Source organism: Cololabis saira, chromosome 23 (assembly GCF_033807715.1).
Source record: "Cololabis saira isolate AMF1-May2022 chromosome 23, fColSai1.1, whole genome shotgun sequence".
NCBI lineage: Eukaryota > Metazoa > Chordata > Actinopteri > Beloniformes > Belonidae > Cololabis > Cololabis saira.
In genome coordinates, this window is record NC_084609.1 from 3,501,861 (window position 1) to 3,504,777 (window position 2,917).

A 2,917-nucleotide genomic window follows, 5' to 3' on the forward strand; every position below is an offset into this window, starting at 1 on the left:
TGTGTCCTGGTGTGGAGGCTGCATGTGTGGAAGTGAGAGTCTCTCACCTCTGACCAGCAGGGAGGGAGGAGAGAAGAGACGCAACTACAACTGCAGCTGCAGCAACAATCACATCCCATTAAAGCCAACTCTGAGCCGCCGATTTACACAGTTGCATTTTATATCAGAAATGGTTGTGAATAGCAAATAAGACACAGGCCATTGCCTTTTTGATAAATCACATAACTTTTGACAGGGAATACAGGGGCGTGTGTAGCTCTTTGGAGGGCCCTGGGCAGAGTCCTGCCTGGGACCCCCATAGACATATAAACGTAGACGCCCCATGGAGCTGCTGTGATACGTCAACGTCGCCGCCATGTTGGATGGGGCAAGACATGTTAAAGTTTATTCCCGGTAATAAACTAATACGAGTGAATGGACTTATTTTCATAAAGCGTTTTACGTCTCATTTATTCATTCACACACGCACTAATATACTTGGGAAATAGGCACCCAATATAATATATTTAATTTTCTCAGATGGCAAAAATAAGATCCCACATAGGAGTAATTCATGTTATATCAGCTATAGAGAACGAGGTAGTGCCGAAAAACCATATATATCCCCCCTCACAAAAATAAGACAAATAGAGAAACATATTTTCTCATCAACAAAACAAATTTTAAATTTTCAAATAACAAAATAACATATTTGAACCATTTTACAGACAATAAAATAACATTTGAACCATTTTTCAGACAATAAATAACATGTTTTGTTGATGAGAAAATATGTTTCTCTATTTTTCTTATTTTTGTGAGGGGGGATAAATATTGTTTTTCGGCACTACCTTGTTCTCTATAGCTGATATAACATGAATTACTCCTATGTGGGATCAATAAAGTTCTTATTTTTGCCATCTGATAAAATTAAATATATTATATTTGGTGCTTAACTGTTTCCCAACTATATTAGTGCGTGTATGAATGAATAAATGAGACGTAAAACGTACATTTCTGCTTTATGAAAATAAGTCCATTTACTTGTATTAGTTTACAGCGCAGTCTTGCCACATCCAATATGGCGGCGACGTTGACGTATCGCAGCATCGGGCAAGAACACTCGATGCGGCATCTACGTATGTCTATAGGGAGCCCCCTGTACGGTGGCCGAGACCCGCCATTGCTGAAAATAAAAGGAACGCTGCAAACAGAAACAAACGCCGCTGCAAATAAAATAAACGCTTAGGGCTGGGCAATATGGCCTTTTATTAATAATTCAATATTTTTAGGCCATGTCACAATAATAATAATAATGGCAAATTTATCTACGTGAGATTATAGTGTTAATAAATGAATGAGTCAAACAGTGTTAGTGCGTTTGCGGGCTAGTTTTTCAAACCATCGCTGCTCCAGTTCAATGCCACCAGCATAAAGTGTACGACTCCAGCTGCTACGGTTTTCAGCCATCCTTTCCCAGCTAGATGTATCGACATTTAACGCTTTCATATCGCGTTTCGCGACATCCTTGAAGCGAAGAAGTGGACGTCCTCTCCTTCGCACACCCTCACAAAGCTCGCCGTAGAGGATGCACTTGGGCAGCCGGTAGTCTGGCATTCTGTGCAGGTGACCGAGCCAACGACCGAGCCAACGGAGCCTTCTGATCTTCAGAGTTTGGAAGAGAGATTTGCTGCCAGCCCGTTTTCAAAACGTCTTCGTTCGTGACCCTGTAACCCACGTAATTCCCTGTATGTGCCTTAGGCAACGCATATGGAAGGAGTTCAGCCTTTGTTCTTGACGGGCATATGTTGTCCATGTTTCCGCACCATATAACATAATATTAAGAACGCAGGATTCGTTCTTAGTTATTAATAATTCGATATTTTTAGGCCATGTCACAATACACAATATATATCTCGATATTTTGCTTTAGCCTTGAATTAACACTTTGATGCTACAATCACACCAGTATGATGATTCTATATCTACATTAAAACATTCTTCTTCATACTGCATTAATATATGCTCATTTTAACTTTCATGCAAGAAGGGGGAAATCACAACTAAGTCAAATTTACCAAAACTGTATTTATTAATCAGTTAAAGTTATTAAACAGTGAGTGGCACAAACATAAAAATTATCATTTCAAAACAGAAAGTGCACGTTTTGTGCAAGATTGTCACAGACACAACATTTCAAAACAAGAAATTAGTGCACTTTTGTTGTCTGAAGGACTTTTTGGATTTATCTTCAATGGAAAAGGCAACCTCAATCCTTAAAGACAATGAAAATGACCAATTTTCCCCATGGACTGTCATTAGAGAACACTTGAGAATAATGGAACAATAACACGACCTGTTGTGTTGGTCACGTGCTTTTTATTTTATTTTACTTATTTTTCTTTTAGAGCTGGACCTGAACTGACGCCATAGGCTCCATCATCTCTAAAGTTTATCTGTACCAACCCTCCCCCCAAAACCCTTGTCTTTATTTGTGAAATGTGGTGTTGTCACTGGTTTTTTTTTGTCTTCATTTTCAAAAATAAAATGATAAATAATAATAAAAAAAAAAAGATTGATGCCTTTTTTCCAGACAATGTAAAGAAAAACAACGAGTGAACGAAGCATTAATCACATGACCTCTTAGTTTCTTCAGAGCTGTTTTGGAACCTGTTTTTCTTCGAATTGGCAACCCGCGGCTCTAGAGCCGCATGCGGCGCGCTAGCGTCGCCCTGGTGGCTCCTGGAGCTTTTTCAAAAATGTTTGACCTTTTTTTCCCTTTTTTCTTCTTTTTTTCTTTTTTTTCCTTTTTTCTCTTTTTTTCTTTTTCTTTTTTTTTCTTTTTCTTTTCTTTTTTCTTCTTTTTTCCTTTTTTCTTTTTTTACTTCTTTTTTTCCATTTTTTTCTTTTTTCCTTTTTTCTCTTTTTTTCTTTTTTC